This window comes from Aricia agestis, chromosome 17 (genome assembly GCF_905147365.1).
Source record: "Aricia agestis chromosome 17, ilAriAges1.1, whole genome shotgun sequence".
Classification (NCBI taxonomy): Eukaryota; Metazoa; Arthropoda; class Insecta; order Lepidoptera; family Lycaenidae; genus Aricia; species Aricia agestis.
Genome location: NC_056422.1, coordinates 6246014 through 6263561, shown reverse-complemented (window position 1 = coordinate 6263561; position 17548 = coordinate 6246014). Strand labels below are relative to the sequence as shown.

The 17548-nt window shown below is 34.2% G+C and overlaps 1 protein-coding gene across 2 annotated transcripts in view; it reads right to left on the bottom strand.

The window, feature by feature from the left end:
• LOC121735255 (cGMP-dependent protein kinase, isozyme 2 forms cD4/T1/T3A/T3B) overlaps positions 1 to 17548 on the bottom strand; it is a 177052-nt gene that overhangs the window by 114660 nt on the left and 44844 nt on the right. The gene's annotated exons all lie outside the window — the stretch shown is intronic.

Genomic DNA, 17548 nt, shown 5'->3' with positions numbered 1-17548 from the left:
AGTTAGGTCAGGTCGGCCTGCGATCAGTTTGGTCGGATCGATCGGCCGCGTATACAAGGTGTAACAAAACTAAGTGATACTTTAGGGTGTTTATTAGACCCTATATAGAGGTCCCTGGAGGACCCTATATGGAGGCCCAGCGCTGAAAGTGTTACTTTTGTATGGGAAAATCCCTGACTTGCTTGCTCATACAAATCCTAAAAAAATTGCTCTTTCGTAGCGCTGCTACTTTCACAATGTACTCTATTAATAAGGAACACAAACGCCATAAAGTATTATAGCTTAGTTTTGTTACAGCCTGTAAAGGGGCTATTACTGATCTCTATGTACTTGTTTTGATGTCTGCCTTCGCCTACTTTTTACATTTCATCTGTTTCCGGTGGGTGTGCATAATATGTCGTATATATGCTACATATGCACACAATTGAAGTTCAGGTTGTCATGGTGATCTGGTTTTTATGTAAAAGTAAATAAATGTTTTGACAACCGTGAAGACAAAATATGAGTAATGACGAATAATGTGATATTAAATAATTTTGAAACCTACGCGCTACGTTACGGAAAAAAATTTTTTTTTTATTTATTGATTACTTAACAGTATTTTTATAATATTAAGTAGATTAATAATTGCCAGTTTATTAGTTACATAATATGTAATTTATTATATTATCAAAATTATAAGAATTTATGCAAGTTTACATCCCTAAATTGTCTGTAAAACGCGCAAACAAAATGTCTCAATATTAAGATATTTGTCACACCTGATGGCATTTAACACAATATTTGCATAAAAAATTACTTTAAGAGTGTAGTGTATAATTTTTACTTGACTTTTATAAACATGTTATTACCGAAATTGGCTATCAACAGTTTACGTTAAAATATTCGAAGTGATAAGCGCAGGTGAAACAATTAACTTGAACAACGTCATAATGGGACCACTTTTGCAGGTGAACAAATGTGCAAGACTTTTGCGGCGGAAAACTGAAAATATATGGCAGGCTAACTGCCACACTCCGAGACATTTAATAATGATTAAACTTTAATTTGAATTTTAACAAGATGGATGGACGATATAATAAAAATAGCCAGAAAAGACTGGATGACTAAGGCAAATGATAGAGATGCATGGCAAAGTATGGAGGAGGCCTGTACTCGTAGAGACGTCCTTAAAAACTAATAATCTAATAGTTTAATAAATTAATGAATGACAATATTAATCCATAATATAATGTTACTAAATTTTTTTGCTAATAATATTTGAATTGTTCATAAATATGTACTTAATTAGAAAATGTATTAAAACAATTAAAACACTGTAATTTTATAATATTATCATGTATGCATATTGTAATAATTAAGGAATAATAATAAGAAATAATAAATGAGGCTAAATAAATAAATAAACTTTAATTTAATGAGGAGTTTGACAGATAATGTATAGTGTATACCTACTAAAATACAGTTAAGTAATTATAATTAATATTCCAATCTGAGTGCGGCAGTTTATACTATACTGCCGGTTGCTCATATTGTAGACGCGACGTTCTAAAAGTGTTAACTTTGTTAACCTATTTGGAAATAAATATTTTGATTTTGATTTTATTTGATTTTCAGCTCTGAAATAGTAACAATCCTTTTTTTTGTACATGTTTCTATGAGCTCCTGAAAAAGGATTTGTCAGTACCTATCTTTCTCTACAAATTTCACTTTTCAAATTAATTAAATAAGTAATAATATACGTCTAAGGCCCACTTGCGCCAAAACTTTAAGTAAAATAAATAACCCGGGGCTTAATAACTCAGTGTTAACGTTTATAATTTTTAACTCATACTACATATTGCACCAGAAGAATTTATCCCAGAGTCAACTAACCCGGGCTTATGTCATGTTCATTCATTCTTTTTACATCCAGCCAAATATGATAGAGCGATTGCTGAACAATTTAAGTGTACTGCTCTCTCTCGCTCCACAGTACTTTAAATAAGGCTATCTCCTTATGTCAGATTTGAAATGACACGTGGTTCTATGTCGCATTGTGTTGTGAATTGTGATATTTTGTGCGGAAATTAATATAATAATAAATTAAGCGGAAAATGATAAAAATTGGGAAGAAACACTTGTGTCCAATGTTTATCTAGTCTACCTTTTTATAAAGGAGTTCACTAAAGACGCACTAATTCAATGATATTATTATTAAACTTTGGTAGGGAATTACTTTTTATGCTCATTTGTATATTCAATTTTATTTAATAAAAAGAGAACAGTTTCTTTTTCTAGGCGAAATCTTCGATGGAAATCTTTGTCTCTTTGTGAGTAAATACGGGACCCTAAACAGATCGGTCCGTTCTACAATCCTTCTGTAATACGAGTCCGAACTAATGTATTCGATAATTTCTTCATCATCATCAGATAACCACCACTGATCATTTATCATGGTTAAACACAAAATAAAATCGGTACCTATTACTGAACACAACAAAGTACATAAGTCATAACCGAAAAATCTCAGTTTTGATATTACTAACCCAGAGTTAGTTGATTTAATCCTCCGACACCGGTGGGCTAAAAATTTAAAAAATTAACTCGAGGTTAACTCCTAACTCTTGGTGGTGCAAGACACGATGTGAATTTAAATTCGAAGTATAATTTAACTCAGAGTTAAGCGTGTTAACCCAGTCTGGCGCAAGTGGGCCTTAGTATTTAACGTCGAACAAAAATTAAAAAAAATTGTGATGAAAGAATAACGTGCAAAAATGTCATTGTAATCTAATAATTATTAAAAATTTCATTCTATACTAAAATTACTCGTTTCTTTTCAAAGTTCAAATGAAATAGTGGTCAAACATAATTATTTTGATCATAATTTCATTTTCTTTACGGTGACAGATACTTTGTTGACAACAGCACTATTGCATATCCCATAAATATTAGATATCATATTAATTTAATGTAGGTATGTATGTAGGTTACATTAATTTAACGATGAAAGAATTGTGTCAAACAAAAAATACTTTCATTAGTCAATCGGTGTTCCCGAGTCAGATACAATAATCATTTATCTACTTAACAAAAATTTAACACGATATTTTATAACGTGTAAATCTTACAGTTAAATTTAAACAAATATTTGTTACCCGAAACTTAGTTGCGTAGATATTAGTTTAAAATGATAAAAACTATTCTATATACTTAGTATTTAGACTCGAAGTGTTACGCAAATATATTATGTAATATGCAGTAAAGTAGTGTAGTAGCCAAATTGTTTTTTTTTTTAATTAATACTTTATTAAAGTTAGTGTTCTGCCAAAGGAAAGATATTGGATTAGAAATTTCAAGAGGCGAATTCTGTGTTCCATTCGTTTAGTATAAATTATTTCTGTATATTATATCTCTTACATATCAAATCTGTTACGATACATCATACATGTTAGATGACATTTATTACATGTTATAATTAACAAGAATTTTGTAATTTTGTAACACATTGTAAACGTCGCATCTTCAAGATTTATAATCTTAGTTTTTCTGGTGCTAAAGCATTAATGTTTTAAAAGTTTGCGTAATAAAATATATTACAGATTATTATAGATAGGCTCTCTATCTCAAAGATATAATGAATGAAAGTCGGAAATGATATAATTTTGTCTAAAGATTCTTTTGAATCCCTGACACGAACAATAATCTAATGACAAATGGAACTATTTAAACTATTTTTAATAACATACTTACAATTTATCATGTAAATGACCTAGCATCCACATGATTGTCATCATGATTGCGAAGCCGTCTTTAGCATTCACAATCGACCACAATCACGAGCAATCACGGACGAACATTCATAATCGCTTGTCTTGGTCCATCATTGGCCAACGTGAAGGGGATTTATAATAAACGAGCTTTTGCCCGCGGCTTCGCTCGCGTTAAGAAGTATTATTATAAACAAACTTTCATCCCCTATTTTAACCCCTTGGAGGTGGAATCGATCAAAATCCTTTCTTAGCGGATGCCTACGTCATAATATCTACCCATGCATATCAAATTTCAGCCCGATCGATCCAGTGGTTTGGGCTGTGCGTTGATAGATCACCATGTCCGTCAGTCACCTTTGAGTTTTATATATGTCGTAGGATGATTTGATAAATCCGTGTTTTCGCGAAATCCCTAGAATTTTCGCGAAAATTCGATTTATCAAATCATCCTACGATGTCGTAGGATGATTTGATAAATCGAATTTTCGCGAAAATTCTAGGGATTTCGCGAAAACACGGATTTATCAAATCATCCTACGACATATACATAATATATAGATATCGTCACTGTAAAACGCCTACAAAGCTTGAAGATTAAAATATATATAGTGTCATCTTCATTAAATTAGGTGACATCTAAAATGTTGTATTTCTATTTCTGGCAATACCAAAAAGGAACATCAGCTTAATAATGTTTAAAAATTCTAGGAAAGTAGCTGTTGAATTTAACTTAATTTGACACATTTAAATTTTAAAATTAAAATTTTATATTTAAATTTGTTTTTATTATATATTGGAATTAAGTTCCTTATCTCGCCTTGCGAAAGGGGGCTAGACGAAAAAAGGTGTAACGACATGACACAAAGGTGTCGGACGTATATTAGTATATTACAACTAGAGCAAAAATGCTATAGTTGTAAGCCATGCAGTAGGGCGTGTTTCTCTCTCTGTCTCTCCTTTTTTTTATAACTTCGATCCATCCGGGTGTCCCTTGACACCTCTCAAGTTTTTTATAATGTTCTCTAATAAATCATTATTTTTAAAAATGGTAACGTTGAGTCGTTGCTTCATGTCCCTTTCTTTTACCTGGGGTTTTGTAAATGAGGGTACAAAAACGGGTTTCAGGTCAAAAATATTTTTGGAGAAATATTTGTTCTAGTAGGTAAGTATAGTATTTTGGCGATACACTCACATGATATTTTTGCAAACAGAACCTAGTTCCTAGTAAACAAAAGTTAATTCAAAATTGGGGCGGCTCTATTATAGCAAAGACAAGATAATAATATTATGATCTCTAATTATAATAAGCTGTAATATTATACAATGTGTCCCGACACCGGTGTCCAATCCTTTAATGTCATGATCTATGGCATATTTAATCGAAAAATTGGCTCTCAATTTTTTTCTCTCTCTCACGGTTGTAAAATGGCAGCCATTTTAGTTTTTCCCAGGCTTTCACACTAATCTGACCAGTACTTCTCATGTAAATATCCTATGAAGATAAAAAAGGTATCATTTGATAGCTAAACTTGTAGACTACGCTTACACAGGCAATATGTTATAAATTTCGTGGAATTAAACATAAAAAAACCAAAGTTTAAGAAAAAAATTTGTGTATTTTTTAATTAATGGCTTTTTGTGAAAAATAAAGCGCATTAAACTTGTTCTTTTTTTGTTTTAAAAAGATAGAAGAGGTTTTCATCTTACATAAATTATTTATTTCAATGCTCTAAGTCAGATAGTTTAGAAGTTATAACGATTTTCCTATGAAGTTTACTTAGGTCAGATTAGTATGAAGTCAGAGAATTTTTTTTTCAAAAGTTGGAGAAAAAAAATTTGAACTCATGATTTATGGCATATTTAAGTGACAAATTGGCTTTCAAATATTTTTTTTCTCCAACTTTAAAAAAAAAATTTTTTCTCTGGCTTCATACTAATCTGACCTATACTTCATAGGAAAATCGTTATAACTTCTAAACTATCTGACTTAGACTTGTGTAAGCGTAGTCCACAAGTTTAGCTATCAAATGAGACCTTTTTTATTTACATAGGATATTTACATGAGAAGTACTGGTCAGATTAGTGTGAACGCCCGAGAAAAACTAAAATGGCTGCCATTTTACAACCGTGAGAGAAAGAAAAAATTTGGGAGCCAATTTGTCGATTAAATATGCCATAGATCATGACATTAAAGGATCGGACACCGGTGTCGGGACACATTGTATAATATAAGCTTATTTCTAAAGGCATCTTGCCAAACTTTGAATCAAATACTATTATTAACTATTATGATAAGAACAAAATAGTAGAGCCTCTGAACTTTTAAAATTTAAACTGCTCAGCCGATTTATATAGTAGAAGCTTTTGATGAAATTTATATAGTAGAAGTTTACAGACAGTATTCAGAATAGTTTCTAGTATTCTTAGTTGAACATCCAAGTTCCAACTGTTAGTTATTCTACAAAATTCCCAGCAATCTCTGAACTATTGAACCACACATTCTCACATATTGGCCAGCATGTTTTAAACTTCTTATCTTTCATCGACTATTTTTAGACCGCTTCAATTAACTTCAATTTAACCCTGCAACAGGCTGTGATATGTCGGTACGGTCAGCACGAACATCGATGAATAGTATAATAATAATAGCGCCCACACCGGTTTCGGTGACGGAGGCCGGTTTCATTGCAACCAGGCCAGCTACGCAGGAGTAATTTTATAGTGCCCAAGTGTGTGCGCAGTACACAAGAGCACTCTCTATTCCTTTACTCTCATTACCCAGTGGGACGGAAGACCGACACGACTGGCGAGAGATCAGGCGCAGGACCTAGTTTTTACATGCCCATCCGACGCATGGATCATCTTACTTGTCAGACAATCAGGTGATCAGCCTGCATTGTCCTAACCAAACTTGGAAATAACATATTGTTACCCACGCGGGAATCGAACCCACCTTGACCTCCGAGTCAAGAGCCGCGCTCTATACCACTAGACCACGGAGGCGTTGAGTATAGTAATAGTCATGTATCAAACAAAAAAACCAAGATTTTATATTAGGTGTAGCGCCTAGCGTTAAATACAGGTTGTAAACTTGTAAAAAAAATATTTCTATATAAAAAAGTTCCCAAACCTTTTTTATATATAAAAAAGGTTTTTTATATATAAAAAAGGTTTTTTATATATAAAAAAGGTTTGGGAACTTACCCGGCGAGGGGAACCGGCATAAGAAACACGCGTAACAATTAATTAATACTTTAGTAAAACTTTACTATTGTAACAAAGTATATAATTACTGTATACTTCCTACTCCTCCTATCTTCTTCTGATTAATTTTTTTGCGGGTCCCAAGACAGCATGTCCCTCGGGCTCCCTTAGATCATATCAAAGGGTTTTAGCGGTTGGATACTGGTGTCGATCCTGGCGACACAGGAGATACAGCGGCGGGAATGTGTGGTGGGCCAAAAGACCGTCAAAAAATACTGTTACAAAATAGGGAATGTGTACATTTTCAGAATTTCCTAACAACAAAATCATTATAAATGTTATAGGGGTCCTTCCCACTGTTGATTCATTTACTTTTAAAAACACAACAAAAAGACAACTGCCATATTGTCATAACAAATGCTGTTGTTTTGCTGTCGCTACAGTAACATTATTCACATGACACGGAGTCGCATGGGCAGTTAAACTGCGTTTATTTAGAGTAAAGTATAATAGATTCTTTATTGGCTGGCGGTTGTGGCAATTATGAGATTAGTTGCCATGACCAACGGACAGACTGGAGACCATAATATTATATATCTATATAGACTTCGAAGAGGAAATGTTAATAAGATAATGGTCGTATCATACAAAAAGTAATAGACAGATTTCGATATATTTTCTACTATAAGATTCAATAATCTTATAGTAGAAAATATATCGAAATCTGTCTATTACTTTTTGTACTCCCACAACATAGAATTTTTTTTATTTAGTCTGAAATGGCAACCTAAAATATTATGTTACACTTTTATCCGGACGAAATGAAAGCCAAAAAATAACTATTAGACAGAATATAAATTATAGTTCTTTCATAGTTGCCTCAGTTTTCTATGAGAGATTTCTTTATGAGTTGATAATTTACCATAAATATATATGATATTGAATGTACCGTAACTTCTTGGTGGAAATTCATGTTTCACAGTTATAGTATACACTTTTCATGCACTTTTTCCACTTTAGTTCCTGTCAAAAATTCGCTGCTTGTATTTTCGCCGAAATCTCTTTCGGTTTCGGCACTGCCGCTTAAAAAAATATGCCGAGATCTTCAGTCCTTAGAAATTAGTATCAAAATATGTTATTTTAGTACAGCTGGTAGCCCAGACTCAAATAAGCGTCTTCCGTACCCGCGTCATTATGTAATTGAACACAATGACTTCGGTCTAATATTATACGATACCAGAGATTCTGTGAGCGTACTCCGCTTGCGAACTGCTAAATATAAGGGTTTTCTTTTGCCTGTATCTGTGCCTGTATACAGGCTGTAACAAAAGTAAGGGCTTGTTAGTAGGTAAAAGGTCTACAGAAAACTCCGCAATGGTATATGTCTATCTCTTATGGATCTTTCTTATATATTTTATACCCGATGTGAAGCCGGGACGGGTCGCTAGTATAATTATATTGTATGGTTTCTGCTCGTAATACCTAATACGAATTTCGGTTCAAAGAAGTTGAATCACTTGTGTGTACGTACTATGTTTTAAAATATTATCATTATTTAGTCCTTACGCACATGTGATTTTTAACCCCCGACAAAAAAGAGGGGTGTTATAAGTTTGACATGTCTGTCTGTCTGTCTGTCTGTGGCATCGTAGCATCCAAACGGGTGGATCGATTTTGATCTGGTTTTTTTTGTTTGAAAGCTGACTTAATCGAGAGTGTTCTTAGCTATAGTTCATCATCATCAGCCTGCTCCGTGCTGGAAAATCGCGGATCATCTGGTTCGTGAAGGGCCGATTAGCAACTTGCAGTCGTTTGGTGGGCTTTATATTTTGCATTCTAGTTCGTGACATTTATGAATATTTACACATTAGTGGAAAGTTGACCTGGTGCTGCAGCATCATCTGGTACCTAATCAATAGGATACCCAACTCCTCACCAACTTAGAGCAACAGTTTCGTGTTTGGGCTCATTTTAATTGCGACAACTAGTAAGACGTAGATAAACAGTAAATTTTTGCATGCTGCTGCTGCAGCATCACCTGGATTCTATAGGAGCCGAGCTCCATATGAACCCAAAATGGAAGTTTCATGTTTGGACTCATATTGACGGCCTCATCCAAAAGGACATTCGTAGATGGTATTCATTGGGATATAATATGATCCTGTTGATAGGAATTATTCTGCACTATAACCAACACAAGTTTAAAAAGCATGAAATAAAAATAAATTAAGAAATTTAAAAAAAACCCCGCCAAAAAAACTTTAAAAAGTAATGAAATAATATATTTTACTGACTTTAAAATTAAATAATTCCTAAGTGTAAAGTGATATTTTAGTCCATAATTGTTGTCAAGGTGCGTCGGGGGACCGCTAATGTAGATGTTTGATTTCACTTATCATTATAGTGATTCAGTTAACAGCGAACCGAATCGAGACAATCAGTGACCATGGCGATACAAAATGCAAAAGACACTGTTGGCGGTCCCCCGACACACCGTGACAACAATTATCCAGGACTAAAATATCACTTTACACTTAGGAATTATTTAAACTTAAAGTCAGTAAAATATATTATTTCATTACTTTTTAAAGTTTTTTGGCGGGGGTTTTTTTAAATTTCTTAATCCATATTTCCGTTACAATAACATTACAATTTTTCTAATTGTGTAAAATTCGTTTTGGGCAATGCGTCTTACAGCATTATTCCATACATTTTCAGTATATTCATTATTCACTTATGTGATTGTATTATAAAATACTTTGAGCTCTATAAAATAAATGTGCTATTAAATTGACGCTTTTAAGATTTATAGCTGCAGTGGATCTGTTGCTTGTTCTCTATTTAGGGCAATAAGACAATGGAAAATAACACGATATCTGTCAATAGTAAATTACAAAACTCGTGACCAACGAGATACCGCCGATAGTGTAGATATAAATGACATACAGATGTTCTATATATCTATTTATAGTTGCAATTTCAAAACTCAGAATACGCCTCGACAATCGACATATTATATTTAACAGAAATAATCGGCCAAGTGCGAGTCGGACTCGCGCACGATGGATTCCATACCATTATAGAGCAAAAGTAGGCCAAAAATTGTGTTTTTACATGGGATCCCCCCCTTACCCCCTATTTTATTTTAATATTATTATTAATTAATAAAGTAAATATGTAATTAACTTTGTGAAAACTTTAAGGCCCTACCTGTTGCCATTATTGATATCGATCAAAAAAAAAGCCAAAAAAATCACGTTTGTAGTTGGGTCCCGCCCCCCTTAATTTTTTTTTATTTGTAGTATTAGCTGATGTAGCGGCAACAGAAATACACAATCTGTAAAAATTTCAAAAGTCTAGCTAAAGCGGTTCTTGAGATACAGCCTGGAGACAGACAGACAGACAGACGGACAGACAGACGGGTAGAGATCGAAGTCTCAGTAATAGGGTCCCCTTTTTACCCTTAGGGTACGGAACCCTAAAAATGTACAATAAAAGCTACAAACTTCCTCGTTGTCACACTTAAAATTTTTGATCCAAATGCAAAGAGAGGCTATAAATCTATAATGATACTAAATTAAATATCAAGTATAATATGCCGCGACTGAAGATTTTTTACGCTTGGTTCAAAATGGATTGAAATAAGCTATTTAGCTAAATATGAACTGGTAAACTGAAGTTTCAACAAAAGGGTAGCCAGTTTGTTTAAACTTCATATTCGTTAGCTGGTCTTCTAGGACCTCTATATCTCTGCACTTGCTTCTACATTGGGCATATTACAACATGTATAATTATTCCAGCTTAATATACATACTAGTATATCAATCAGTTTCAACTCCCAATTAATCAGTAGTCGCCACCTGTCAGACAAGATTAGATTATTCTAAACAGTAAATACTATCACGACGGAGGCAGAGATTTATAGCTGGTAGGCCTATAACGGAGCGATAGAAATTGATGGCTTTTAAGTTTGCATAATTAACAAATCACAAAATCACAATCCAGCATTAATAGCTTAAGCCTTAGGGTAATATTAAAATTAAATTTCTAAAACTTCTGTTTAGTACACGTCAGTCCGGATTTTTAATCAGGACTTTGTCGGCTTTGCTGATTGGTTAACTTTTTAATGTCAGGCAATCAAAAACGCTACAGAAGATAAATGAATGAAATCAAGAAACTAGGCACTCAAATTAAGTATAAATTAACATGTAGAGTAAGTTATTATCTTATTTATATTATAAAAGTAAATATTACATTGGTTTCGTAATGTGTCATAAAAACTCATAACTTACTTTATTTGTCGTTATACAGTGCATCATAAACCATTAAAACGTAATAAGTACGACTCGAAATTCATACCAGAACGGGGCTGTACAATAAATTATTTATCAGAACGCGAATTCTCGACCAACTTATGAGATTTCTTAATTATTCTTATCGTAGGTGCACCATTTTCTTAATTAAATTGATACATAAATAACAATATGTAACACCTTTTAAACGATTTTTAGGGATTTATTTTCAACCATCGTATGTTGTAAGCAATAAGTTTATTTTTAAAAGGGAACGAAAATTTAAAGAACGCGTAGGGGCGTGCTACGCAAAAAACAATTGACTTTCATGAAGAAGGAGGTTCTTTTTCGGCTGCGGATATTTTTTTATTTCCTACTTAATATGCAAATATATTAAAATTACATTAAAAGGGCTACCAAGCTACTACCAACTTGCGCAAGCATAACTTATACAATAAAATCATACAATTTATCTTACCTATAAATATTGCTTTATCGGAAAGACATTTAATCTAAATTGTAATTTCTTATTTATGTATTAACCGCCTCGAGACGTCGGCGGTAAAGAAGTTATATGTGATAAAGTTTATGTAAAGTAAATGGAAATCGAAGAATAAATCCGCTCGGATCCGTGTAAAGTGTACAATTAATTGCCCCGTGGTCTTGCTCTGCGCTAAACTTGAATTAATAATGTAAGGTCGACGGGCAATTTTGTGCAATAATTTACTTTTAATACGCCTTCGCTGGTGTTTTGACGCGAGGCGTGGCTTGAGCCTTAATTGCGTACACACTTGCGGCCGAATATTAAGAATCCACTAATTTAATCACTAGCCTCTTAACACAAAAGTAAGATGTACTTAACATTATTATATTTAGGGAGATCGCAGACGACAGATTTTTTGTGCGATCTCATGGCCGCGCCATGCCGACCGTATGGGCGCCGCAGACTCTATCGCACAAAAAGTCTGTCGTCTGCGATCTCCCTAATTTTGTATTTCAGGCTGAGATGTAAGTAGTGAAGGAATCCGATTGAAATGGTGCTACGAAGGTTAGGTTGCTCGTTCATAACCAGCAGTAAGGAGTTTCTGTAACATCATTTTCAACATCTGTCATTATATATACATACCTACTTACCATAACATTCAATAGTGTTGAGTCACTAATGAAGAATTGGAGAGTAAAATAATATGATATTATAACGGTAAAGTTCAAATAATCGGCCAAGTGCGAGTCGTACTCGGGCACGAAGGGTTCCGTACCGTTTTTTTTTTTTTATTTTTTTTTTTGGCCGGAAAACCGGAAAACCGGCGTGAAACAGCGCAAGCGCTGTTTCACGCCGGTTTTCTGTGAGAACGTGGTATTTATCCGGTCGAGCCGGCCCATTCGTGCCGAAGCATGGCTCTCCCACGTATAAAAGCACGTTATAGAGCAAAAATAGGCCAAAATAGTTTTTCTATGGGAGCCCCCCTTAAATCTTTATTTTATTTTAATATTATTATGAACTATTAAAGTTCACATATAACTAAGGGCTTTGTGAAAATTTCAAGTGCCTAACTGTTGCCATTATTGGTTACGAGCAAAAAAGGCCAAAAATCACGTTTGTTGTATGGGAGCCCCCCTTAAATATTAATTTTGTTTTATACTTAGTATTTGTTGTTATAGCGACAACAGAAATACCTACATAATCTGTGAAAATTTCAGAAGTCTAGCAATAGCGGTTTTTGAGATACAGCCTAGTGACAGACAGACGGACAGACGGACAGAGATCGAAGTCTCAGTAATAGGGTCCCGTTTTTACCCTTTGGGTACGGAACCCTAAAAAAAAGGGAAATGAAAAACAAGAGAAAAATAAAGAGGCATCTAATATGATAAAAATAAGAGTGTCCTTCAATTCCACTCTGCCGTCCTTACGAAAAGTGCAAAGACCTTATCTAAATTCAATTCGTACAAAAACTCAATTTATTATTAAGTAAGTACTTTTCGTAACGACGACGACGGCAGCACTGAAGTTTGCCTACTATGTACGCACATTAATTACTACAAAACCACATAAAACAAAGTATTATGAGACATTTAAAGGTAGTCGATTATACATCTGTCATATCGGAATATCTCAATGCGCCCCTTAGGCCTTATATGACAATAATATGGCCTTATAATGAGCTATGGACTTTTTTGTTAATGGAATTGATTCCGAGAAAATCATTTTACGGTCCGAAATCGAAATGGAAATTCAAGAAATTGCTGAAAGTTTGTCTAAATGCTATAACGCTTTTCTCAGAACTCCCAAGCGAAACCCGGGTGCCGCATAGCAATTGAAAATCTATTGTGTCTGGATTTCCCACGATCTAGGTGCATATCTAATCTAATATCTTTAAACGAGCAATTCTTGTATATTATAAGTATATAATTGGAATCTCGGAATCGGCTCCAACGATTTTCATGAAATTTAGTAAATAGGGGGTTTCGGGGGCGATAAATCGATCTAGCTAGGAATCATTTTTAAAAAATGTCATTCTATTCGTGTTTTATCTAATACCGAGCAAAGCTCGGTCAAATAGCTAGTTATAATAATAACCACAATTACAATTAATTTTTAATTTTATTAGTCTCATTATAACTCGTGAACGGCTGGACTGATTGGACTGACTTTAGTCTTGAAATACTTGTAGTAGTCCAGGGAAGGATTTATAAATAATAGGACGAACTGCGAACATGATACGAAGTTCACCGGGTCATCTAGTATTAATATTAATAATATCATATTAGACATACATTGTTTTAGTCTTTTTAAAACGTTTGAAAAGACGCTGACTAAGATGAAATTTTATAATAAAGATGAAATTGCGTAACTAGTATTTTACTAATATACGATATTTTGGACAGCCTCACTCGCGTTGAACTTTTTTCCTTACACACTTTGGACACCCGTTTCATCCCTTGTAGAGTTGAGTTTTTGCTAATTGTTATTCAAGTTCAACAGTTTATACTTTAAAATTTCGCAGTAGTATAAAAACTAAAAACTATCGGTTCGCTCTATCGTTTACCAGTAGGTAAGTATCTTATCTACAAGATTTAAAGCAATATAATATTTTCCTCTTGTAACATATAAAATAAACGTTCCAATAAACGATATAACAGCTGATATAAATCGCCATTTGCAATATTGTATTGTAATTTTATACGCCGTTTTAGATATCTGCGTTACCACAAACGTACAATTCAAACATAATATTTTCTGCGCTAGCCTACTTTTAGTTTATTATTATACCCCTATTTATAGCTAGTTTATTAATAAAATAATATTTATAGTTCTATTCGCATTGCGTTCAAGTTAATTATACATTTTATTACAACTCGCTTATTAATAGTTTTGTGGTTGCGATTCAAAAATCACGTTTTCTTACACCTGCGTACTCTTGCTACGGTATACTGATAACCACACATATTTCTGAATACTTCCTCAGATAAGTGAGTATTTGACAGCTTATAACGTAATCTATCTACTCCTCTAGTTTTGCTTCTCCTAAAAGATATAGCTTTATGAAATAATAATTCCAATTATACTGTACTTAAGAGTTTAGTTTTATCGATGAATATCAAACATTTAACGGCCTGTTTACTGTTTAGTGAAAACGTACATTATCTCTTTACTTCCTAGGCCTAGTAGAAGTTAAAAGGTCTTTGTGATAATGTATAAGGGCTATACTTAAGAGGATTCCACACCACCGTTTTTCCATACAAACGCTGTCCCCTGTTTCCTCCCTGGATAATGCCGGTAGAATTATGATTTTTTTCCTGAATATCTATGGCTACTATAAGCATGTCCCTATGTTTTCTTTTTTTTCATAATTTAATTATTAAAAAAGATAAGAACGTCCAAAAACCCAAAAAAATGGCCAGATTTTCCTCTGTGTTCAAACACCCAGAAAACAAAACTGGCTAGAATATACAAAAAAAATAAAACATAGGAACACACCTCAAACCTTGCTTTAATTCTTAATGAAAAAATTACTTAAATCGGTTAAGTTTTGGAGAAGGAATCAGCGGACAACGAATCGAAGTTTTTCGGTTCTTTTATTAGAACTTTTCTCGTGTTGTCTCTATCGCGCTCTGCGGTGGGAGACTTGAGATTGGTGAGACAGCAATACATTTTCAAATACCTATTTTCAATTTCTCTCGCCCCTGGTGTATCCTCTTAAGCACTTTATTGATAAGTATCATAGTGTTGTAATTAGTGTAATAACGCTATCAACGTGTCCAACATTGTATAGAACAAGGTCTAGATAACAGTCGTTGTATACAATTTATCGAAGCTTTTAGCCGCTCCCTTAGGTATATATTATTATATTAGACAGCGATATTATGTGGTCATTTGTATGTAACTCTTGTAGGCTATTTTGTCTTTATCTTGGATTCTTACAAAAAAGATGACTTTGTATACCTTTATCCATACTAAAATTTTAAACGCAAAAGTGTCTGTCTGTCTGTTACCTCTTCATGCCTAAACCACTGAACTGATTTTGCTGAAATTTGCTACGGAGATACTTTGAGTTCCGGGAAAGGACATAGCGTGCTTTTTTTCCCGAAAAATGTGCCATTACCGCACGATAAACGAATTTGTCGCAACAAAGTTGCGGGCGTCATTTTGTAGTTAAATATTAATTATAGTTTGACTGATGTTACGTCTGTATACACAGTAAGTACGGATGTACCTTAAAAAGAACTACCCTACGACTAAAGTACTAAACAATAAAGACAAAATTCACGAACACGAACAGTTTATACAAGTCTATAAATCTTTTTAGTACAAGAAGGATGTGCACTTCGCGATGATTTCATGACCACCCGAAATACCCATTAAAATCGGATTTTTTAAGCAAAATCGTAAATTTTCTAAGTTAAGGTGCCTTTTACATACTTTATTATACAATCAATTACAATAATTTACACTCATCTTTTTTAGTAACTGGATCGCAAAATCTTTAGCACAATACTTTGTTGCTATACCGTCATAGCTGTGACTTGTGAGGAATAGAAACTTTGTTGCTAATAAAAAAATATTTATTTGTCCTTACACAAATGAAAGAGCATAGATCAGATGAGATGCAGACAGATCTGGACGAAACATAGTTCATAGTAGACTTCACCAGTGTTAATCAAAGAATCAGTTTCTAAGCCAATAACAGACGAGGTATGCGGAATCCTAACTTTTTTAGGGTTCCATACCTCGTCCTGTTTTAGTTTCATTCACACAAAATAATATAAGTCAAGGAGAAAATGTACTATTCTGTGGTTAAATTTTGCATTTATTTAAACCAGGCTAAGGCGCCAAACAGCGGCGAAAACGCGCGGTTTGGCGATATTTAAATGAATTGTTACATGCATTTGTGATCTCGTGTTGAAGCCAGGCGCGGTCGCTGCCTACAATTGGGGGGGGGGGGGGGGGGGGGGGGTCACCCACTACACTAATACATTTTTTTTATCTGCGCCCTCGGACGGTTTTCTAAGGTCGGACGCAGTGGTGGTTAGGGGATAGCTAGAAATTTCCTTTATTTGGCAAGATTTTGAGATTTTTCAATTTCACCTTAGATTTTGGGAGGGTCATGTCCCCTGTGACCCCCCCCCTTCGGACCGCGCCTGGTTGAAGCGGCCAAACCGCGCGTCCACGCGGACGTTGATTACTCCTGCACGTAAAAATATTATTGGGTCTTCACTTCTGCTGAGAGGAGACCTGATTGATGTCTTGCAAACCTTTTTTATTCAAGTAAAATAAATTAGGTACTTTTGTGCCAAATATAACCGTAGTTTCTGAGGTATTTGACAGTAGTTTATCCACAAGCGCTTTGGTTAGCTAACGTCAAAATATTAACCAATCGACATTGCTATTGAACAGATAAACTCCTGTCAAAGGACCGCAGAAATTGGTCAGAAACCACCTGTCTCGATAAGGAAAATCTATTCAGCAGTCAACCGCTATAGATTTCGACGGGCGACCACTAAGTATTTTCACAAACCACTAACAAACTGCGGAACCTGCGGAAAGTAATGATGGATGGAACGAGCGAGCGTTTAGTCGAGGGGCGATAATTGGCACCGCGTGACGGCTACAATGTGTGACATCAGTGTAATTATATGTCTTTGTTCAGTATGTGTCGTGTGACGTCACAGGTCATGTTGCCATAGATACGCCATGATCTGTACTAATAATTAATGTAAGTGTATCTGTCTGTTACGCAAAGTTTTTTTAATAAAATAAGGGCATACGAGCAACGGGTCACCTGATGGAAATTAACTACC